The 25205-nt window shown below is 37.0% G+C and overlaps 1 protein-coding gene and 1 non-coding gene across 2 annotated transcripts in view; one reads left to right on the forward strand and one right to left on the reverse strand.

Annotated features, from left to right (window-relative positions):
• Positions 1 to 25205, forward strand: part of LOC146134792 (presequence protease, mitochondrial-like) — a 96312-nt gene that overhangs the window by 56972 nt on the left and 14135 nt on the right. The gene's annotated exons all lie outside the window — the stretch shown is intronic.
• Trnaa-ggc (transfer RNA alanine (anticodon GGC)) lies at positions 23862 to 23936 on the reverse strand. The gene has a single exon. It is a non-coding gene; the product is annotated as a tRNA-Ala (tRNA).

Genomic DNA, 25205 nt, shown 5'->3' on the forward strand with positions numbered 1-25205 from the left:
CGCCTTCCGTGGCTGTAAACTTGGCATTTGTTTAACCTACAGTACATGGGTAGTGGTGTTTTACTACAAAATATAGGGAATACAAACTCCCCTTATCGATTAGCATTGACTAATGAACACCTGGAAAATGGACTTTAGTTTGCCAGCTCATAAGGTAAGGTAAATCGGATCGATGATAATTGCGTTGGATTTGCGGTCTGATCTACATACACATATTCTGCTCTTCGGTTTAAAGGTTGCATACCCTTGATGTAAAGCGTATTATTTTACGTTTATGTCATTTGGAAATAAGCACTATAAATTGACTTGAATAATTATCTGAAAGTACAATATCTACCGCATTTCAAACGTTTCCATGTGAAGATTCTCATTGTCTAGTCGAGCGTCACCAAGATAATCTGTAACACGCATATCAACAGTAGCGTCATTTTCGCCAGCATCACTTTTTTTAAAAACAATAGATTTAACCTTCGCCAACCCAAGTTTTTTCTGTATAGAGAATTTAAAACATTTCCACCTGTAAAGCAAAAAATAGAACAATTTTAAACACCGTAACTTCATTAGAAATTAATAAAGAATTGTAACAGCTTTGATAAACCTTTTGTTTTAAATTAAACAAATTTGCCGTAAACTACAACTATTTTTTGTTAAGATTTTATAATAAATTCTATCTGACGTTAATAAATAATGACGTCATAACTAATAGCGGGTATGACGTCATAAAGTAAAGATTATAATGACGTAATAAAGTAGTTATTGTAATTACGTCATAAATAGGAAAAAACTAATCAGAAATAGCGAACCTTTACACGCAAAGCGAACACGTGCGTCGTTGACAATCTTGTCAGGCGCCAGCTGCAAAACCGCTTAGTGTGCAATCGTTAACTTCAGGCGAAAAACTAAACCAATACCGTGAAATATATGTGAATGATTTTGGTAAATCCATATACGTGACTACGCTAAATTACAAGCATGTATTTCGCCACCTGCAAAACTAAACGGAGATCGTTTTCCAGGGTGTTATTATGCCACGATTAGCGCAACATCTGCGTCGAACAGTGTGCAAAGTCAGCTAAAACAAGCTGCGGTTGAGGAAAAATCAGTCGTGTCAATTACACACGAAACATGTGGTCTTAGAATATGCTTATAGAGAATAATTTTGCGTTAACTATCATTACATAAAACTGGCGACTGAAACGCGCACGACATTCACAGTTATACCACCTTTTTAGAAAATATGCTTTAGTTTGAAAAATGCCGTTGTTACACCAACATCGGGTATTAGCACAGACAGCGAATAGCGAGGAAAATTAGCAGCGTCTAACTTAATTTTTTTTCGCGAAAAAGAGAAAGGGTTTGACTTACAAGGTCAATTGTTGGATACGCACTTGCTAATCCGCCAACCTGAACGAAAACGAAAGAGAAAAAACATCCTGCGTTTACAGTCGGATAAACAAAAGACGAAAAACGGCGTTTTGCGTTTGATATTGGTTTCGCATTAGCTTAAGACGCGTGACCAATTACGTAAAAAAACATCACCGCTTCAGACAGTTTGTTAAACCCTGACAAAAACGAACAAAAAACGTCCCCCCCACCCTGGATACGCCACTGTCCTCTTATGCTGTATTAAAGGTTGTTTTATCCGACTAACTAAACGAAATCATATTTATACAAACCATAGTTTTGTGGCAAACTTACTGTGAAAAGTGCCGTGTTTTAAAAGTAAATCCCAGTTCATCCCGGTGTATGATTGTCGTGAAGTACTTCCATTCAGATCCATCTTCACTTGTTTGTACCTAAGATTTTTTTAAATTATCGAAATCGTCACAACTGCTTCGTTAAAATTTATTGACGTGTACCTCAACATTAGCGGCTTGACTGCCATCTGTGACGAAACAAGTTTGTAGAGTTATTTGAATTGTTTTTTTGAATTGCTGGTTGGCCGGCTCACATGTCAAAATCGGAGTTATTGAATCCTTTTAAAATCACTTTATTTAGAAGTAAAATTATAAATGAACAAGAAATGTTACGATAACCACTTACACTTCCATCTGTCTCTCCATAGCGGGAAGTAAGTTTTATCTTAACTTGATGATCCAAAGCACCTTTTGGTATGTTCACTACACATCCCCAAAGATTCAGTATTTTTCCTTTGTTTCCAACAAATGACGAAACCTCACTGTGGACATCTTGCTAAACACGTTAGGAAAAGCGCAATAAACCAAAAAAAACATTAATAGGTAATGATTGTATCCCTGCCACATATGATGATAATTCCTAAAACATAATTGGTGTGTAATTGATGTTGTTGTTTATTTTCTACAACATTTAGACGTCTAAAACCAACATCCAACACAAAAAAGAACTTAGACGATGACGTCACACTATTGAAGGTTGTTTGTTCCCCAATTAAAGGTCCCTAGAAGTACAGACCTCTAAACCTCTTAATCGCATCTGCATGCCACTATGTACTTTTTATATAAAGCTCCGGACAAAAATCGGCTTGAAATATACCAAAGCAAACCAAAAAATAACAATAGCGGCATAAACAATCATTTCAATATAGTTTTAATTAATCATTTAAATATAGTTTTTATTAATCATTTAAATATAGTTTTCAAGATCCTGCATCGATAGCTGTTGACAAAGGTTTTACTGTGTGATGTTGCTATATTTTAAAACCAGGCTCCACTAAAATTATCAAGGAACAACATCGATTCTGTTGTTTCTATCATAAAGCGACCATCAGTCAGTTGTCCAACTATCAGCAATATGCAAATTAATCAAACAGAGATTAGTTGAAACAAGTTCTCACTTGGTGGCGTCGTTCGGCCGATTCCAACTCTTGTTCTCCAGCTGATGTGAAGCTGCAGTTGTTACTCCACAACCTTCCAATCTTTCCCCAGCATCTTGCCAACGCACTGGCCCCGTGATGGCCGATGGGATTGCTGCTCACATTAAGAAAATCCATCTGCGAACAATTACAACTTGAGGTGAACAACAAACTTACGCTTGTGAATGTTGACAACCAATATAGACTCATAATAGCTCACTTTAAATCTAGATACTTGACATTTTATTCCGATAAGAATATACCAAATGACGTCATTGCTATGGTCAAACAAGTAAAACAAATGGAAAAAGATAATTTTTTCAGGTTAAAATTTGCTTTAGCCCTGAGAAGTTAAGCTACCATCAGTTGTTAATAACCTAAAGGTAAAATCACTGCAATTATCACAAATGTGGCTGAAATTTCAATATTAAATTGATTTATATAAAAAAAGGCACTCATACCACCCACGTATGGGCTGGGATTCGTTATTTTTAGACTTTAATACTGGGAATAATAGTATAGGACGGCTTACACTTCCTGTACATTAAGTTATATTAATTGACAAAATGTCGGTGTATTTCGCCACTAATTGTGTTCACCACTGTATGAAGAAGAATATATAAAACAAACCAACAGAAACGAAATATTTATCGCAATGATAAGACTAACAACAGCCTCTTCACAATTCCACTCATTTATCTTTATACATCTGCTCTCGTATATAATCTCAGGTTGCGATTGAAATAGAATGGACTTCAGCCCAGACATTTTATCAACGCTGTTGAAAAGGCATTTATTGGACTTTAATAAAAAGCTAAAATATTATTTTTTTATAATTTGATTTAATTTTTGTAATTTTGAATTCAACATTATGGTTACCGTACTCAGGGAATGATTAAACAAATATAAAGTTAAGTTTAAATTAGTTTTGGTGGCGATCAACTTTTATCCAGCCCTGATGATTAGCCACGTTTTGCGGGAATTCCTTGCGTCATATTTTATCACAATAATGAAAAATAATAAATCTTTGTATCCACACTCTTAATGCACGCGCCCTAGGAACCACGATCGAGTTTAGATGAGGCAACTTACTGGATGCTCCCTGCATGCGATTGCTTCACTCAGTTCTCCAACTTCATCGATTCCACAGTCTTCCAACCACAGCTTGTTCACCTTGTGCACACTTGTTGCCAGGCAACCAGCACCACGTGACCCGATCTTGTTTTCACTCAGGTCCAACCAATCCATCTGCATAAACACAAGGAGGTTTAGACAACAGAAATAAACAAGGGCCAACAAATCCATCTGCATAAGCACAAGGAGGTTTAGACAGCAGAAATAAACAAGGGGCAACAAATTTATCTGCATAAACACAAGGAGGTTTAGACAGCAGAAATAAACAAGGAGCAACAATATTGCTTTCTGGTATTTCACTTTTTAATTTGTTGCTCAAATACTTGTTAATGGTTTGTGTTGTTGAAAACAGCAACATTCCAAAATATGGGCCAGGGCATTTTAACAAAGAAAAAATAAGTTCAACAACATTTAACTAAAAGTTAAAACTATAATTTGAGTATTAGGGTGATTAATTATTCTCAGCCGCAGGGACCTTTATCACTCTATTCGTCCCTGGTCTGACAGAGGACGACCATTGCATGGAAATGTCGGGTTGGGCAATCAAGAGGTTCGAAGCCTTGGTGCTTTGTTAACTCACGGGATGTTGTCGTTGTTCGATGCTGCTCGCCAACACCAGGAGATGGTCGGATGTGAGTCCGCATCGCATGAGATAAAGCCTCTCGATGTAAGGGATGCACCCGGATAGCAGCTTCACCCCAGCTTCATCCAGATTGTTGTAGCTCAAATCAAGATACTCAATCTACATGCAACAAAGTTGATGAAGTTGTACCAGTTGGTTGTCTGGGGTGACTGTATGTTACGTCATATTAAGCAAGTGACGTAACTGGAATTACAGGTTTCACATATCAACATTGACACCTGCATCTAATATAATAGTGAATGGCTTGGTGTTTAACCATGTTGATACCTTTGTGTTTTTTTTTATTACTTTAGAAAGAAATTATTTACTCTCAAATAATTCATGCTCTGTCATAAAACACACAGCTTATAAATTCAATTACTATGTGTGATATATGTATTAGTACCGGTTGTGTTTTCCTTTGCAAGTTTTCGCAGATAAGTTTGATGTCGTCGATAGAAAGGTTGCTGTCGAAGATCGTCAATTCTTGCATCTGTGGAATCATCGGTGCTAGAATTGCAATGCTGGTGGTGGCCTCATCTACGTGGAACGTGCGAATCTGAAATATGGTCAATTGATAGATTAGACTTCCTAGGTGTGCTAAACTCATCTAGATATTAAACAACCTGATCAGTGGCGTATCCGACAATTAATAACAATCAACCAAGCGGTCTCTGTAATTCATTGGTCCCGCTGCCTCTTCGACAAACTCTACACGAGTCCATTTTGAATACTTTTTGAGTATTTTAACTACGTAAGTGCGAAAAATGTTCGCGCTTCGCGCGAATGTTCTTTCTACGTCTGTTTTTTTACGTTTTAATGCTGTCTTTAGAATTTCATCATCGCTTTACCACCGTTGCTCCGTGGAAGGCTTTCAAGTGCGTCGCGGACAAACGGAAAACGTGTTCAAACATTGGACATTTATTTTTTAAAGCTTTTATTATTTTTATTTTCGGCAATGTAATAAAAACTTGTAAGAAATTGAAAAGAAATGCAGTTATCCCCACCAAAAAAATCGAGCTCGCTTCGCTCGCCAGGTGTGCCCTCAATTAAAAAGGTTAAACACTTTCAAATAGATTAACTATTGAAGTGGAATCAAATAACACGGGGGAGAAACAATCTCCGTTTAGTATTGCAGGTGGCGAAAGACGTGCTTGTAATTTATCGTAGTCCCGTACATGGATCTACCAAAATCAATCACATATATTTCACGGTCTTGTTTTCGTTTTTCTCCTGAACACTAAGCGGTTTCTTAGCTGGCACCTGGCAGGTTTGTCAACGACGCACGTGTGCGTTTTGCGTCTAAAAGTTTGGTTTTGCTGGACGTTAATTGGCTGTTCTGATATTACTTATGATGTAATTACAATCGCTATTTTATGACGTCATTACCGTCAGACAAAAAACGGGGAATTACCTAAGTTGAAAAATCGGGACCCCCTTTTTGGATTTCTGGATACGCCCCTGGACCTGATTAATGACCCCCCTCCCCCCTTCCTAATGCAACACAAACTATTCGCGGATTTAATATTTGTCTTGCCATCGCACCATAGTCCACCATTATACGCCATTTAACCTACAGCCGCCACCTCCCCAATTCAATCAAACACGCACACTTTGTAGTTGTATAGGACAGGGGTTAGCAAACGATTTTTCAGGGCCGGATAATTTGTTAAGGGGACGGATAATTGTTAAAGCTTGTGATCCCTGGCCGGATAACTGTAAGATTTACGTTTGCAGGCCGGATTTCGCACCAAAATGACTTGATTATTACAATGGTCAACAGATTTTCACTTTTTTTTCCAATCGAAATAAAATATCGTCAAATCAGGGGCGTATCCAGAAATCCAAAATGGGGGGGTTACGAATTTTCAACTCTGACGTTAGTGACGTCATAATATAGCGACGGATATGACGTCATAAAATAGCGATCGTAATGACGTCTTATGCCTTCCATGGCAACGGTAAAGAAGCGTTGATCTATTTGAAAGACACCGTCAAAAGGCAAACAAACCGGACGCAGAAAGATCATTCGCGATAAGCGAGAAAATATTTTGGCACTTACTAGTTAAGTGGCCAAAAAGTATTGAGAGGTGGTGGGCGGATCCGGTCCCCAGGCCGTAGGTTGCCGACCCCTGTCTTACACCGACATCTGATATTAACGCGGACAGCAAACAGCAAGAAACATCAGCACCGGCTAACTCGACGTTCTTAGCGAGAAAAAGGCGGAGAACGCTTGATTTATTGTCGCTGATTGTCGAACACACACTTGCTAATCAGCCAACCCGAACGAACAACAAAGGCAAAAGAAAAAAACTATCTAGCGTTTACGGTTGACCGAACAAGAAAAGAAAAACGGCGTTTTGCGTTTGATTTTAATTTCGCATTAGCTTAAGACGCGTGACCAAATTACATTAAAAACATTGCCGCTTAGAACGATGAGTGACAAAAACGTACAAAAAACGAAAATGTCACTTACAAAAAAAAAAGGGGGGGGGTCCGAACCCCTAACCTTATAAAGCGTCAAGCCAGGATAAACTTGAATAAAACTAAATAATAATTAAATTTAAATTATATTTAACTAGCTTTATCTAGCACTGAAAAGCAAAATACATCAAAAATTTAAGCAGTGTAACTAACATATGACCGACAAAATACAATATTTTATACTTTATATATTTATTAAATAACCAACCGTGTGTTGTGTTTCAGCAACGGTCTTGATCAGCATCTTCAATCCATCCCCGATGAACTTGGCTCGTTCCCCGAAAGCTCCAACGTTGATGGTGATTGGATGGTCGGTGGCGCGAAGCACGTGACAGAGACTTGCCACGTGGTTGGGAAGAATTGTGCGCGAAAGCAAAACCATGTCCGGGAAAACTTCCACCACTGATCTTGTGATGTCATCAAGCATAGACTCGTGGGCGAGACTGCACAGCGTGAACAACCTCTTGTCGTCTGGACGAGCTTTGAACTTAATGTATTTTACATGATCCTCAAGACCAAATTCATAAAATGAAGCGAGTGAAACTGGGCAATCCTTCACAGATGTTTGGGCGAAATCTTTAGTCATGGAAACAAGCAGATCCTTGAGCAAGCCTCTCTTGGCAGAAACATCAGCTGAAGAGATTGGAAACAACGCGTTTAGCTTGCTTTGGAGTTTTGGATTGAGCAGACCGAAGAGGAATTGAAGAACCATTTCCCAATCGACACTTTTCAAGTTTTCCAGTAGCTCTTTAAACCGTTCCATGGGGGTGTCAAACATAATCTTGAGTGCTGCGAAGAACTCTTGCAGGAGCTTGTGATTGAACAAAACTGTTCTGTCTCCTTCCAGAATTTTAAGGCTGATATCACTGGACTGACCTTGAACTTTGAGAAAATCCCCTAAACCATTTGTTTCAAGACCAACGTTGGTGAAATCTTGTGCTTCAAAGGTGACTTTCTTGGTAAGCATTCCATACAAAGCTAAATCAGAGAGCTTGCGGAGGACACTTGGGTGATTCTTGAAGTTAACAGAGTGAATGTAGTCGTTCAGAAACGATGTGAACACATCAGTAGTAGTAAATGCACCACCATCCAATCCATGCTTTAGAATGTATTTTGGAATTGCTTTGGCAAATAATGGGATGAAGCTTAATGCATTGGCTGCTGGATTTTGGTTGAGAACCTCTTTCACTTTTTCATATTTCTCCTGACTTTGGCAAATTTCCTTGAAAAGCAAATCCTGTGAATCTTCGCCGAGACCAAGTACCTCAAGTGGGAAGTGTGACTTGCAATCTGGGTTCAACTGGAGATATGCTTCCGGTCGTGTAATAAGATACTTGAAAGCATTGCCAAGAATGTCAGACCGCAAAAGATTTTGGAGAATGACTTCTGGTCTTGCTCTTTCGTACAAATTAATCACTGGTGCTTTCATTGAAAGATTGAAACCTGTTTCATCCATTGAATCCATGATGATCAACACATTATTGGATTTGGAGATTCTTTCCAGAATTTTATTATCTGTTTTCAAATGATATTTCCAGTTTGAGTTGAATAGCTTTATGAGGAACTCAAAAACACTCATTTCTTTGCTGTTGTCTAACGATGGCAGGTTTACATAGAAGATGTAGCCAGATGCAGGTTGATTATCACACCCATATTGCAGAAGTTGTAACCCTAAGGTGGTTTTGCCATAACCAGCTCCACCAATAATAACTATAAAGTTGCCATACTTTGCAATGAAATTAATTTTTGCTGCCTGGTCGCTGAACTTAGATTCGGCTTCTTTGATTGCATTTTCTTTTGCAGCCTGACAGAATTCATCCACCTCAAAAAAGGTAACATTTTTCTCATTGCCTCTATGGAGCAACATTGCGTTAAAACTTTCTTCTTCGACATTCTTCCTGTTAATGACCAGGAGTTTAACCAAGATTGTTTCTTGAGATTTGACTTTGATGTTGGCCACTTTTTTCTGGTTCGCCCGCAAAGTTGCATCTGAGAATTAAAAAAACTCGACTAAAATTGAAGAACTTGAACTGAAACTCAACACTTAAAAAACAGATAATATGTCAAACAAATGGAACTTTAAGCCCTGCACAACGAACAGATTTCTGCTAAGTCACAGTTTTACTGATCAACACAAAATAAAGCAACGCAGCTATGATGACAATTGCCAACAACATTAAGCAGCATTTGAAACCTAGTATACAGTACATGAATGAAATAATAAGGTCTTTTGCAATACACCTCTTTTAAAGCTTTATATTTTAATACACCAAAAGCCATCGCAGACTCGCCGAATCTGACGATCTATGATGCAAGCAGAGCAAGCCGGAAAACAACTAGCCTGCAGTGGGGCTCGAACTCACGACCTCGGTTATACCGGGACCGTCGCTCTACCCACTGAGCTATACAGGCTTAGAGCCGTAATCGTTGGTCAGCAGCTTCCGATGAGGCTAGATCACAGTTGTTATTAAACACATATGTGTGTGTGTCTTTCATTGCTTTATAATTTAATTAATCACTTCTTTTCCCGAAAGTCTGCGTTACAACAACTTTTAAAAGACACCTCTACATAGAACAATTGAAAACTAACAAAAAGAATAATTCATTTGACATTTGGGGATGTTAGAAAATTTTACCACGGCGATAGACACAAACCTTTGCACTTGCTTATATGCAAATTACAAACAAACTACCGCGGGGAAACCATTTAAAGAAATTTTGATTCTCCAAATACATGAATAAACAGCAGTAGCGGATTATCCCATTTTTACCGGTTAACCTGATAACATAATTAACATTTTCGGTTCGCTTTTACACCTTTCAGCTCGTTTTCGCCAAATTTGCTGTGGGCAAATCTTTTCTATTTTTAGATTGCAGATTTTTATTATGCGATTAACCGGTTAGGTTCAAGTACAAATATCCAGATATATCCGTTATTCAAATACTAAAAGCTCCTAATATCCGAACGAACCCTACTTGAAGCTTAACCGACAAATTGGGGCCTTGTAATGGGTTGATGAGCTGAACAAAAGTTTAAATAATACAAACACAGAAAAAGTTTAAATCTGACTCAACATACAATGATAATATCACATTTCCAACTGGATTTGAGAGATGACAGAAAAGAGACTGCAATTCTATAAAGCAGGGATCGGCAACCTGTAGACTGACAAATGCAAATCATCCGGCCTGTCTTTTTCAAAACTGGACCAAGAGTCATACATCATATTTAATGGCAATTATGCAATCCTACAAACAATTCATCCAAATAACTTTTCCACTCTGGACGACCACAACAATGCAATGAACACATCGATATCATGTGACTAGATTGCCCGGAGGCTTCAGATCCACTTTAACACAAAAAATAACTGTTAGAACTGTGTCAAAACTGTTGCAACCTAATATGTCCGCTAAACTAACCAGTAAAACAATACACAAGTTGCACTGTCAAAATATACAAGAACACATATTTACATAACAACATGAGAATATAAAATATTTCATGTAATTTGAGTGTTTGTGAAATATTTAGAAAAAATCAATGTTCATTAAAGCAAACGCCAAGAAATAAATAAAAATACAATGGTGGTAATATATTGTTGGTGCTCAGTGGCATGGTGGGGTTGGTATCTGGGCACACTATATATTAGAAAACTGATAACATAAAGACATTTGCAAATTGCCTTGCCATGTATGAAGGACAATTGTTAAGTTATAAAATTGTTTTTATAGAAACCCACTGTGTTAAAGCCTCAATTCTCAACTGGTCACAAATCAACAACAGAAGTTGATTTGATGCAGAAATCTATGACAATTAAATGGTGGATATTTATTTATAATTTGGGGTTCAACGAAAGATTTCGTAATAATATTGTCGGACTCGGCAGTTAACAAAGGTTAAGAAGAACTGCTATAAGGGGTGTTTTACTAACACAGGTGTAAATCATTTCCAAGGTGTAAAATTAGCGTATGATTTTTTTCTAAGTTTGTAATAGGTATTAATATTGCACTATTGCTTCCCCTGCTAAAAACAATTAACAAAGAAAAACCTTTCCACCATGCTACTCTGCGACCAGCCATATCAAGAATAAGAAAAATCATAATTGCATAAATAAATGATATTAGTACGAGAAGTAAATGATACTAGGAAAGCAAAATATTTCAGTACAACTTACCAAATAGAACAATTTACGAAAAAAATGTGTGCAACTATACAGCGATAACAAAAAACATAAAATATCACAATTAAAGCAATTTAAAAGAGTTGGTAAGATATACAGTAATATTTTTTTTAAATATTTAAATAATTTGTTTAGTAACACGGCGGACAAGTGGTATTAAAGAAACAAATTAGTGTTTTACAAAATGCTAAAACCTAACAGTTTGGAAATAGCAACATCAGTGATAAGCAGCCGATGCAATAAATGTACAATAAGAATAATAAAAGTTTAAAACAAGTGAAAGAATACGTTTGTGGTCGCCACTCAAATTACACAAAATATTTCATAATATCTTCTATTAAGCAAAACAACAGCTTCAGTTAAATTGCTTGCTTACAAGTTACAATAACTGAATAACATCACAATAGGCTATCAATTATAGAAATATGACTTTCATCATTTATTTTTAAAGGAGAAAGTTTTTAAACTACGTCATCCAGCTCATTGGCACAAAACTATAAATTAAACCAAGTTTTAAATTTGGAAGAAACCAGTACAACAAAGCAGCTAAATCGATATGTAAACATTAACGGGTGTATGTGTACTTGCGCAAGCCGGGTAAATAATCAGGGGGAGCTTTCTAACGCTATTTACCCGGCTAAGAATAAATTAAAACATAAGTTTAAAATTAATTGAAATAGCTTAAAAATGACGTCATAATAGCGCGTTTGTATGTTCACACGGATTCAGTCAGCACCCAATATGACAAATCATATTTTGGACGGGGTTTAGAATGTTTTATTTGTACTTTTGTGGTCGTAGAAAATGTTACAAACTTACCGCACAAACGCATGCATAAGTATGGTGGGCTCAAGTCAAAAATTCAGGTTCAATATAAGTAGCTAAAACTTTAAAGTATTCTATCAGCGTTTAGATCAGTGGTCGGCAAACTGTGGGTCGCAGAGTCATTTTATTGGACCGCGAGCTATTTTAAATAGTTTAGAATTATTCTGTAGTTGTGGGCCGCGTAATAGCCGTACATTAATTGCTCTGTATTTTAAAAACTTTAATCATAAACGTACAGTAAACGTTTCGCGCTTCGCTCGTATGTTTTTCCCTTTCTAGTATGTTTTACATTACGTTATGGCAGTGTTTTCGGCATTAAGGCGCCGTGTAATATTTCACCTTTTTATGGTGTCCACAGCCTAACGCTGTGTGGACTTAGACTACCTGCAAAATGTTTCTACCAAAATATAACTAGTTAATGTAATTTTCGATTCATTGTAATATGGCTATTGTATCGTGAGTAACATTTTTGCGTTTCGTGCGAACTTTCTATGTGATTACGGGTGCCGCCATTCAACTCTTGAGGTGATATATGTTATCTTTTATGCATTTAAGGTAAACGTTTTGCCAACTGAAACCAAATAGACGCAATGTTTTTTGCGTTTAGCTTGATAAACTTAGTTTAGTTGCATACTACTACACCGAGGGCAACACGTCTCCTAAATTACCACTAATACCTAATGTTATTAGTACCGTCTAAATCGGAATAAGACCTAAATCCGTCGCAAGACCTAAAAGGGCAAAATCAAGTCTAAACAATACTTTCACCAACCCCAAACCCCACTTAAATGGACAAAATAACGTTTTTAGTCTTAAAGACGGGATTCCCTTTAAAGATATGCAACTATAAACCTATATAATAAAAAAATTGCAGGCAATTTAAGAGAAATACCGGTACACCTCAAAAATTTCGAGCTCGCTTCGCTCGTAAGGTGCGCCGCCACGTTTTCATATACGTCTCTAGGTGCGCCCCAAGTAAAAAAGGTTAAGAAACACTGGATTAAAGTAAAACTGATAGAAGAACATAAAAATCCGCACATTTGACGTCACAAGTAACGTCATAGTTCAAGTAATTTAACAAAACGTGTTGTTCCCTAACAGAAACAACACGTATTATGCAAATAAACCACATTTATCATGCGAAACGCAAAAAATTGCGCCTATTGGTTTCAGTTGGAGGAACATGACCACATTTGGCGCGCGGATCTGAACCAGGCTGAAACAATATAATTCTCAGCCCCATACACTTTTAAAATGAAGTGCAATGAGTGCACGGCTATCACGCGGCCCACAATCACATGATAACACTAAAATATTCAAAAGTAACTCGCGGCCCACTAAAATGGCTCTGCGGCCAACATTTGGGTCGCGGTCCACAGTTTGCCGACCACTGCTTTAAAGGATCAAGGTATGTTCTACCATTTTTGTGTTTGACGTCATTTGCCAAATATTTCAAAAAATTATTTGGAACACAAAATAAACGTGAAACCCTAAAATTACTTGCCACATATAAGCTTAATGAGGCTACTAGAGAGGTATGTAATTGACAAAAAAATGCTAACAACGAGAAAAATGATGAAAAATGCTGCGTGCTAATTAAATAAAATCGCTTTAATAATATTAAAAGATTATTGTAGATTTAGAGGATTTGTAATAAGAAGTTTGTTTTTTATACTTAAAAAATAAAAAAAGGACATTTGCATAATATAACCAAACCAGGACCGTATTTTTGTAAGTTTTTAAAAACCTGGAACTGAACCGAATATTATGAGTAGCCTTAACCAAACGCAAACACATACTTAAAAGGATCAAGTATACCATGTTTAGGCTCGACGACATTCGCCAAATTATTTCAAATAAATATTTGATTAACATTAAATAAACATTAAACCATAATAATACCTGCCTAAAATAAGCTTAATAATTGGCCACTATATAGAGAGATTTTAAAATGAGATCTTGTTATTTTGTACTTAATTGAACTTAGATTAAATACGAGTTAAATTCAATAGTTATATTACACATTTTAAGCACATTGAACATGAACCAAAACTTTATAAACCGGTTTTAAAACAACTAAAAGTCGAACCGGAGCTGACCAGGAACTTTTAAAATTCTTCGAACAGAACCTAAGAACCAGAACCGAAAAAGTGAAACGGTTCGACTCTTTGGTGTTGATTAATTAATATTTAGTGTTTTCCGTCTTATCAGCCGCTATTTTTGCTGCGCTTATATTTCAAGAGTGTCCTATTTTCGTCTCATAAATATCGCTTAATTATGCAAAAATCTTTTGATGAGTTTCAGTTAACTTGAAACATTCGTGTCAGTTTCGGTTCAAACTTCGGCACAGGAGTGACGCAAGTTTGCAATGTGTCTGGTGAGCTCAGGGTGAAACACTTAAACTTATTTCTAGTTGTAAAAGATAATTAAGAACTAATATGCTGAACTTACCTTTTTCTTCAACTAGTTGCTCAAGCCAGGCGATGTTAGAACCTACACGTTTGCAACAAAACAGTTTAAACTTAAACAGGGCTGCGGTTATTACGCTTTGGCCAGCTAACATGTTTAAAAAGCAAATGTAAGATTATTTTCTTAAAATGGATAAACGCCTATGGTTTGCTATACTTTTGCCAATTTTTCTCGGTAATTTTTCACCATGGCTTGGTCCGAGCAATCACTGTTAAATAGACTTTAAATCTGTAGTTTCGAGCAATATGCAAAACACCTTTATGTGCCTAATACGCCACCTTTCAAATCGAAAGTTTTGCCAATTTAAACCAAATAAACGAAGTGTTCTTAAGATTTATTTTTGTATGACGCCATGTTATGACGTAGCTTTGTAACGTCATCCCTAATAATGCATTTAACTTTAGTATTAATTGCTTGCTGAGCCTGTGAAGGCCTTGTGTTGATATGTTTGATTGGAGTAACATTCACAACATGTGTAAACAGAGAGGTGTAGTAGATAGCTGTAAAGAATTAAAACGATGACGTCACACTATTGTGGGTGCCTAGTGGGTGCGGACTCCTAAACCTCTTATACGCACCTACATACCAATTTTTTAAAAAAGTTCTACGATGTTTACTTTTTCTATAAAGCTTCGGGCAAAATCGGTCTAAAACATACCATAGCAAACCAAAAAAGAATAAGAGCAAAAACAAGATATGTCCCGAAAATAAATTTCGGTCCATATAATTACCTAGACGGGTTGTTGAATATTTTGTCGGGGGGTAGCCTATATTTTCAGGGTTTAGTGTTTTTAAGACATGACGTATAGTGGTATGGTGCATAGGTTTATGAGTCTATACCCCTAGGTGTCTTTGATTGAGGGGCAAAAAACCTAAAATATTGCAACCGAATCGTTTTAGCTCTCTGTAGCTATCGACTTCTACCTAGCGGCAGAAAAACTTCAAAAGAAAATTCGTTTATATTCGCTTGCTTTGTTCAGTTCGTGTATGAAACGATTGGACGCCTGCTGCGCTTTATTGTCCCGCGCGTTCAACGTTTATTGTGCGAAATAGCTCGTGTAGTTTTTAATTTTTTTAAATTTTCCATTCTTATTTTTTGGGAGGCGGGGAGGGGGTTAGTGGACCGTTATAAATCTAGTTACTTGTAAGGGTTACTTTTAACTATTATTAATTTGACTTTGGTTTGTGGTTTATTATAAACGTTGTATGTTCTATAGTTTCCTTAACTTGTTTCTGCAAGCTAAAACAGATATGGGCCGAAAATTTCCAGCCTTAACTTATGTCTTGGATGCAAAAGGGGTACTTGTAAGGGTTTCGTTTTCTTAAACGTTAGTTTGGTAAAAACTAGGCAAAATTAATTTGAGAATCTTTTTGCAATAGAAATAATTTATTTATTTACTTTTTTAATGAAGGAAAAAAATATATATATATATTTCCTTTGAAAAGATTAGCATGATAAAGTACATTTCAAGTAAAGTACATCTCAAACCAAATCCCCTAATACCACTTAATACTATATTGTTTCATTTTATATATTAAAACTGAGTTTTAGATATTATGAGTTAATCCACTTGATTTTAAAGATTTTTAGCAGAAAAATAGTAGGTATCCATAATGAAAGTTCATAAAAACTATGCCAATAAAATTAACAAATAATTCCTACAAGCACCTCGTTTTAAGTTATAATTGCAGCAGTTTACACAAGGGACAGGGACGATTGTTTTACATTTGTATAAAAATATACATTTCTTAGGTATTTCACGTATTTATGTATCTATTTTCAGAAAGTGGAATATTCTCTATAATAGAAAGCCAGGAAAAAGTATGAAAGGTACGAAAAGGTATGGTTTATATTTTTGTTACTGTGAGGATTATTCCAAGTTTTGTTGTTTTATATTGTTATATATATGGGTATTTTATGTTATCGCGTCGATTTTAAACAGAAATTACACGCAATATTGACGCATACATGGAAATAAGTTGTTCTATCGGAAATTCATTTCCAAGTGAATGGAACAAACATTGAACGTTTTTCTTATCATTTTATGATGGGTTGTGAATTAAAATTAAACTCTCACGTTAGAAAAAAACATTAGCAAATATTTATCAACAATTGATCTGTAATGAGTTCCCTGGTAACAATGATATTATATTGATGGCATATTATTATTCCTAGCAATAGTTCAAGACAGACGAGTTCCTTTTAAGGTAATAAGTAGGCTATGATAGAAAGGGTTACTGCTTATGTTCAACAAAACTACAAAGTTATTTATACAATTCCAGCTAAATGTTTTTTCAGTTATAAATTCCGGAATAATAAGTGAGTGAAAATTTTCATCACAAAATATATGAACAACTTAAAAACATGATGACATAACAGTGACGTCACTTGAACCCCGTACTCCTACGAATTTTTGACATGTCATTTACTAATATGTAATACGCCGTTGTTAAAACGTAACACTGTTGCTGCTTCCACATGAAAATAAACAAATGTAAAGGATACGTGACGCAATAGAAACATAACAGAGAATCGCATATTGCTCGATATAATGGCAGGCATTTACAGTCTACTAGACGAAATACCCGGCGTTGCCCAGGTTCCAAGTTATTTTAACTGGTTAAAAGCAAATTACACCACTACCATCATCACAATGTACGAAGTCTACCTGAATTTTGTCTGGTTAAACAAAATGAAACAATCCATTAAACTTGTCTGGTTAAGTGGTAAATCAAAATATACCCAAAAAGTAATGTTACGGATAGCGTAAGAACTTCATAATAGGCATAAATAATGCAAACATATTTTTTTAAATGTCATAACGAATTTGCTTATGCCTAAACGTTGCACTGCGTGTCACTAAATAGAAATTTCAAATCATGTGATGTGTTTCAAATCATGTCATATTGTGTGTCTTAAAAAAAGGTTAACCTAATGCTTCCCCACAATCAGAGTAACACCCCACAGCCTGTGTGAAAGCGGCATTTAATGAAATGGCGTGTTTAATTTATTTTTGTGACTTATCTGCGTGGCTCTAAAGATCTAATTCTTGGTCTCCTTAAATTAGCATTAAATTTTGCATTTGGTTAAACCAGTGTAAAATTAACGTATAAAAAACATTTTTGTGTCTGAAATAGGTCACTAAAGGTAAGGCGCGAACGCGCTCTGACCATTTAATTATCACTAGGGCCATTTTTATTTTAACCTAAAAAAAATTTTTTTAACTTTATTTTTATAAAATTTTAACTTTATTTTTTTACCTAACGAAATTGCTGATTTGTAGAGGCCACAGTTCTTCCTTGAATTGATGCCAGTTATCCAAACATAATATTTTGTCGCAAAGTCAAGGTGTTTTATGGATTATAAAAAGTATTTTATTGACTTTTGCGGGCCCTACTAATCATGTGTTACCAGCATTGTATAATCTTTCTTCTGAAGCCACATGTTATAGCCGATAATTTAAAAAATAAATTTAACATCAAACCAATTTGCAACGTTGCTTGTTTTTTTAAAATGGAGCTATTGCCTAAAGACGTCTAACCCGTGAACGAAAACCCGTGACATATGTCGATCAAAAATTACTAACAAACGTAAAAAAGCCGCAGCTCCAATTTAAATCGCGCGAAATTCAAGGAAATACGTAATCCCGGTAAGTGGCATACTGCATCCAACGAAAAAAAATCCCGTAAAAAGAGTAAATTTGCTTAGTGTTCAAACCGCTGCAATAAACGCGATTTTGCGAACTCTGCCTAAATTTTGCATTGTTAAACTTAAGTCTTTACTTGGAACGTTGCACACGTTTGTTAACATGAATTATAACATGTGATGTGCTTTTTACGTAATCCCGGTACCATACTTCTTCCAATGTAAGTAAAATCTCGCTTAAAACTGAAAATTGGTTACTATTAGAACCGCTGCAAGGACTAAATAGCCAACAGCTAAGCATGTCAAACATATTTTAAGTTGGAAACATTATAACTTATTTTCATAAGGGTAACATACCTAATTTTATTTTGTATGTCCACGCAGGTAATTGCGCTTAAAAAAAGTTGTGCGCGGGTTTACGACATGCCAGGTTGGAAAGTTTGGCCTGCGCGGGGGATTTATCCCCCGCGCAGTAGCACTTTCAGCCGCGGTCACAGCCGCGCATTTTATAGAAAATGTGTTCAGCCGCGCAAATCTGACTCCAGCAAACGCGCAAAACTTCAGCCGCGCAAACTTCAGTATGAAACTTAACAAGCACAAAAAAATTGGCGGGCCGCATACTGAAGTTGCATAACATTTTTAACGCTAGTTTATAAGACGTATATAATATAATGCATCATATAGAATCACTTGCGAAACGCTAAAAACGCACAGTTCGGCGATTTGGTCACGCATCAGTGGACAACGGTCACGTGTTTAGTGACGTCAAATTAGGCAATTTCGAGTACTATTGCATATTAAATGCTATACTATTCAACTTTTTAAATATTTACCTGCGCACTGCGCCCGCACATTAACCAAAAATTGCGCAGTGATTCAAGTATTCTATGAACGCTGTAAGTTTAATATAAATTCGCAATTTACAACTTTCGGTAGCCTGATGGTTTATTTTCAGCCGCGCAAGTTCAAGTCGAAATTTTATTTTCAGCCGCGCATTTTTTCAGCTGCAAAACATCTCCCCCGCGCAATATCCAAAGTTTCCAATCTGGACGACATGTAGGCGCGCGCGCCCGGGGAGAGGCGAGCACACGACGGGGAGCCGCCGGTCCTTTTGTTGGCCGACGACCCCTTGCTCTGCCAGTGACCGACCGGGCAAACATCTTGCCACTCACATCTCACAAATCTTCTATTTTATATATATAAAGATAAACACAAATTTTTTTAACTTTTGCACTTAAATAGAAAAAGTTGGAAGAAAATAAGTTTTGGGAGCTATGGCCTGGTTGCCCGGTTTACGCTGAACGTCACTTATCTTTGTGACTGACGTCGGTCACAATTTTGTGTGACGTTACTAACGATTTTGTATGACGTTGAAACTTCAATCCAACCAATCAGTCACTTTCAAAAAATAATCAACACAGAAATATTTTACCTGATGCTGTGACGTTATCTCCAACGTTGCCAAGGAAATTGAAGTGGGCTTTACCCATAACCGTCAGGTTAACTCTCTCCTTATAAAAATTGTTATGTTTACATTATAAATTTGTCACAAAATATTTTGTTTAAAGCTGCTTACCAAGTTAATGTCTTGAACATTTTCAGCAATCTCCTCTTCGGCTTCGGCTGCTTCGGCCATTTTCACTCGCACAAGTTTATCTTTACACAAAGCTGCTCAAACAAGACTTGGTATGTTCATGTAAAGCTCAACATATCACTCCGTCAAAATATATGACGTAACGCATTTTGGTATAAGACAAATAGAGTTACAAGTTTAACTTTACGCAAAGCTGTTCCAACAAGGCTAAGTAGGTTTATTAGAAAGTAAGATAGCAAAGATACAATAAACAAAGTCAAGACAAAACGTCATTAAACATATTATTAATTATTATTCGCTAGTCTTTACTGTTATCAGATATTAACGGTTATTAACGTCACAAAGCAAGTCCAAATTTGCGCAAAAACCGGCCAAAAAAATTTTCAAACAATACAAGTTTTAACGTGATTTTTGACATGTTACTTTACAAAAAAAATAGTAAACAAATTTAGTTTACAAAACCTTCAGTAAGGCAAACATAACGACTGCTCTTTATTTAAGAACCGATTAAAACTAATAAAAAGGCATTATATTAAATACACCGAACCGTACTTAGTTCTGCTTTCTGTTTTACATTCAGAAGTTTTTCACCAAAATCTCAAACTTCCAGTCGCTATCGGTTGAACAACAAGTGCTAAATGTTGAGCGAAGTACGAAGGGTCACACAGACAACCTTGCGACTCAGACTCTCGCGTCCTTTGTTCGCTCACAAACCTTCTTTCTCGTTTCCGTTGGCAACTTGCCTCACGCGAGCAAGTGAATAATGGCGGCCATATTAAGTTTTTAAATAAACGAGCTCTCTGCCCTGCTTTGTTTAAGTTTAACGGAACCAACGCTCGTCTTTAAATTGAAGCGGAACCGCTTCGGCCTAACCGACAAACATGGGCGTATCCAAGGGAGCGTTGCCATGCCCCCCAGCTGTATTTTCCGACTAACTAGAAAATTCGGAGTTATGTTTTTAACCCCACCAAAGTGTTACGCACGGACCTTGAGGTTGCTATAGTAACAGCCCCAGAGAAGGTTCTAGGGTGTTGTTTGGGGTCACGGTCTGGTTCCCCCGGATAAATTCCTTCACGCAATGGTGACGATGTTTAAAACGTTGTGCTTTTATTATGTGTCCTTGATAAAACATACTGAGAGCAAGGTACAGTAGCAAGCACAGAAGCTGATACAACACGAACACACAAGTTTGCCGGAACCAACTACGTTAGAATGTTCAAATAAAAGTAGTTTCATGGTCCAGGGAGAGGAAAGGGGGCACGTGATAACCCCTCCAAACTGTATTGTTTTGGTCGATTTAAACTATGTAAATATAAAAAACATTGCGCCCGCGCCGAATCTGTATTATGGTTCTGGTATGTCCTAATCTGTTTTATTAAAAAGGCTTTAGCCCAAAGGCGCCGTGCGTCGCCATCCATAAAAGGGTTTGGCAACTTAAACGATATAAAAGCATTTTTTTTGCTTTGTGCGAATCAAAAATATCAATGTAATGCAGTTTTTCCATTCAAAGCAACATCTCTCAAACGTAAAACCTTATCATAATACGAACACTGTCGTGTCCTTAAAGTCACTTCTTTATGACGTCACGTTATGATGTAACTTTGTGACGTCACGTTATGATGTAACTTTGTGACGTCACGTTTATAAGTAACTTAGTAACGTCACGGCGTGACGTAACTTTGTGACGTAACGTCTGAAAAATGCATGACCACCCAAACAATATCCATAGAACCGGGTCTGTTTGTGAGATACGTAATTGCAATGTACAATAACTCAAGTCGTGAATAAATATGCCGTTGCTACCAGGCATAGTATATTTAAAATAGGTTCTTCTGTCAATATATTTCTTCCATCAACGTTTCGGCTTACTATACGGCAAGCCTTCGTCAGGGACTGACACACAAAGCCAACAGGACACAATAAAATCACACAAAGAAATGTGTCTATGGCTATGTCCCTGAAGAAGGCTTGCCGTAGTAAGCCGAAACGTTGGTTGAAGAAATATATTGCCAGAGGAACCTATTTTAACCCAAGCCGTGGTTTATATTAGGACAAATTCATCGCGCCTTGTTCACACTTGAGCTGTTTAAAAAGAACTATTGTGTTGTGGATCAGGAATTGGGAGGGCGCTGTAACGTAAAAGTAATAAGAGACGGAATGTTATATTGTGCCAGCAAACATTAGAGCCGACGTTCTTTAACTGGGCTACGATGGAAAGTTTCTTTGGTTGTGCATTGCATTGGCGGATCCAGGATATTGTTGGGGTTTGGAAATAATTTCAAGCCTCCACAATGTTACGTCAAATCGTGACATATTTTTCACAAAACTCGCTTTCTCTCTCTGTATTTTAAAGCTACTGTAGAGATATTCATTATAAAGGCAATTGAAACATACTCGTCCATAGTGTTTATTGTAGGTTTGTAAAATTAAGGTTTGTATTCAAACTGCGCAAAGTTTATTTGCTGAATTTTTTCGCAAAGTCTGCGCCGCTGTCTAGCTTCAGCCAAACGGCGCGTTGCCTGAAAAAGGTTTCATAGACGCCGTTTAAAAGCAATAGAAGCCCAAGGTATGTTGTGGCCTCGGGGTTAAACAAGGTGGTTATGTGGAGCAGAGCAGCGAGTCACCCAGACAATCTTGTGCTCGACTCTAGCGCCCTTTGTTCGCTACAGTATTAATTGTTCATCAACAAACAAGAAGTGAACACTTCATATAAGTTTTAATCAATTTGTTGACGCGTGTTATAGGATGGGTGAAGCGCCAGAGAAAAATACGGCCAGCATCTAATGTGCACCACATCTAATGTGGTTGAGAAACGCTGAAAGCAACTTAAACAAGTTATTTTATACCGGCAAGCGACTAATCTGGGATCCTTGTAAATCTTACTAGACTGAAGATCGCGATTTCAAACCTCATCACTAGTTGTTTATCCAGCCTGGCCTGGCTCGCACTTTCATCCTGATTAGGGCAACTGATTTCTGCCTACGCTTAATATGTCGCTGTTCGTGCTTATAGAATATTCTGTAATTTGTACGCGACAATAAACAGAGACTTGGTAACAACTTACGGTTTGTGGCTTCAAGTAAGCACTGATAATAATTAAATCAACTTCCGGCCTTCAATCCAATAAAGGTTTGCCACTATTACGTCATAGTGCAGTGCGCTGTTATAAAAATATTAGGAAACATCGAAATTTCATTTTCAGTTTAACTAAAGTAAAAGCAAAACACAAAAAGCTTCACAATAAATCTTGTATTGCTTGTAATTTACATGTCCGATACTAAGACTTGGTATCGGGTGTCGGCTCCGATCCGATATTATCGGACAACCTGCTTGTAATCGGGGCTTTGTAGCCGGAGCCCCGGAGGCGCGCATTTTAACGGAGCTGGAGCAGTTGTTTAAAAACAAAGATCCAGCTCCAATGTATTTCATAAGATGCTATGCTACTACTAATGGCTGAATTCATATAATTTAACAGCAACTCTTCACAAAATGAAGAATTGTTGCCTCTTTGGCGCCACCTTTTCTAACTAACCATTATGGCGTTTTGTTTGTGATTATTTTGAAACGCTAGACATGGCAAATTAAGCGTTCTTCCTTAAACATTTAGTTTTTTCCGTAATGGCGCCGGAGCAGTGGTATCAATAAACTCCGGAGCTGCAGCTAACCTATGATATAAGTGAGCTCCGGAGCTGGAGCCGGAGCCGTTTAACATTTACGCCTGCTCCAAAGCCCTGCTTGTAATAAACAAATCGTAAAACTCATAAGCAACAAAAACCGGGACGAATTTATTGATTACAACGAAAATAATAAATACGCAAGTTTTAAGTATAATCAGACAGTTGTAGCTAGCAGCAAACATGAATTAGACTTTTTAGAACAAGTAGCGAACGTGATTATTCTCAACATATTCTCTGTTTGGACTATTTATGCAATACTTGTGTTTCGTTGTAGATATATGAAGGATTCAGTTCTGATGGGCGAGTAGGTTGCTCCTGATATTTCAATGAGCACGTAATCTTCACCGAATCTGTTGATCTATGATGCAAGCAGAGCAGGCTAGACAAACAACTAGCCTGCAGTGAGGTTCGAACTCACGACCTCCGGTCAAGCCGGGACCGTCGCTCTACCAACTGAGCTATGCAGGCTCAGACAGGAGCGAGTCGAGAAACAACCATACGCCAATGCTTGCTCAATCTGTTAGTACAAGCACAAGTATTGATACATTTCGTTTCACAACTTTCGCGCAAATTTATAGCTCAGCCCCGCCACCGAGTGTTTAAAGTCACAAGGCAGGATTAGCAATTGGAGAAAAGTTGTTCTGAATGACACAATAGTCATCTCACAACCCTGCCAAGCTACTACACATTTCAGGGCTGGCCTTGAATTGAAATTTACACTCGCCAGTCGGGTATGTGTCTACCAATCAGCATTCGCCTGGACAAAAGTTACAAAGATTATTTTTTTTCTGTAACGTTTCGTGCTGCCGTCATACCATAAACACTCATAAAAGGACGAGCTTTAAATTGTTGTTTAGGAGTCGTTAGGTAGATTGCTAAAATCTCGCCAGGAGCGAATTGCACTCGCATTAGCGGGCGGGAGCAAAATCCTAAGCCAGCATTTATATATTTGTTTGGCGTTATGTGGAAAAAAATAAAATCTCTCATTTTGCTTATCAACAATATTGACCAAATGTTTTAATTTGTCAAATAAACGTCAATTAACTGCTTACTCAAACACAGCAGTATTACAACTACGAGAGGATTACCAATTACAATTATCAGAAGAACTGTTCTTTGATTATTACAAATAAACATCAGTTAATTAATTACTCACATTTACACACAACTTGTGTATTACCAACATAAGTTTGTAGGGCGTGTCATAATGTGTATTACCGACTACTAGGTGTGCTGTTAGCTTTTACAGTTGATTCCATCACAGAAGGTTGAATAGAGAGGGGGCAAGGAGATCAGAGAAAGTGGTTCTGGCCTCAGCGAGAGACAAGGCCGGTCTCAGGGAGTAATTACAAATGATATCATCAGAAACAAGAAGAAGGCGGGTAGTAGAACACAGCAGAAATAATCTCTGTCGCTATAAACAAACCTACAGAATACACAAGCTGAAACAAATTGTAGTGTTTGTGTGTATATTTTTCTTTTTAAGAATGAAACTTTTATGTTATACTATACTTTTAAATTTGCTTGTCTGTTAAATGTCTGTTTTGTATTAATTTCATAAATTCCACAAGTTTTACATTGCTGGTTTGGGCAGCTTATAACTGCGCACATGAAAAGCAGTGGTTTCATTTCTCTGCTTTGTGTCAATTCTCAAATCAACTTTTAACAATTGGCAAATTTTCTAAATATAAACTGTAAGTTTGCTAAGTGTGTATAAAAACTTAGAGTTGTGAAAAC

The sequence above is a fragment of the Ascidiella aspersa genome, chromosome 8 (genome assembly GCF_963924565.1).
Source record: "Ascidiella aspersa chromosome 8, kaAscAspe10.2, whole genome shotgun sequence".
NCBI classification, from domain to species: domain Eukaryota; kingdom Metazoa; phylum Chordata; class Ascidiacea; order Phlebobranchia; family Ascidiidae; genus Ascidiella; species Ascidiella aspersa.